Source organism: Orycteropus afer, unplaced genomic scaffold (assembly GCF_000298275.1).
Source record: "Orycteropus afer afer isolate SDZICR_OR568_19922 unplaced genomic scaffold, OryAfe1.0 scaffold00165, whole genome shotgun sequence".
In the NCBI taxonomy this organism is placed as follows: domain Eukaryota; kingdom Metazoa; phylum Chordata; class Mammalia; order Tubulidentata; family Orycteropodidae; genus Orycteropus; species Orycteropus afer.
In genome coordinates, this window is record NW_006921752.1 from 5,302,764 (window position 1) to 5,303,229 (window position 466).

The following is a 466-nucleotide window of genomic DNA, read 5'->3' on the forward strand; positions in this document are numbered from 1 at the left end:
CAATGGTTCTACAAGTGTATTGGTATGTTCTGTAAGAATTCCCAAGTGCATAGCAGAGCTGACAAGGGACAAGATTGTAGTCACTTCTTGGTCACAGCCATCTACCCAGAGGGGGTGAATAGTTGAACCTGTGGCCTCAAGACAATAGTCACAGGGGACATTAAGCTCAATTGGCATAGCATACTACACAAAACATTGTTCCACCTCCTACCATGGTGAGTAGCAACTGGGATCTTAAAAGCTTGCAAGCAGCCATCTAGATGCAACAATGGGTCTCTCCTGTCCAAAGCAAAGAAGAATGAAGGAAACCAAAGATTCATGGAAATAGTCCTAGCAACTGGTACACCATGTGATCTGCAACCTATAAGACTATGAGACCAGAAGAACTAGATGGTACCTGGCTACTACTGTCAACCACTTGAAGGAAGATCTATGTAGGAGATCCTGGATAGAGAGGGAGAACAAT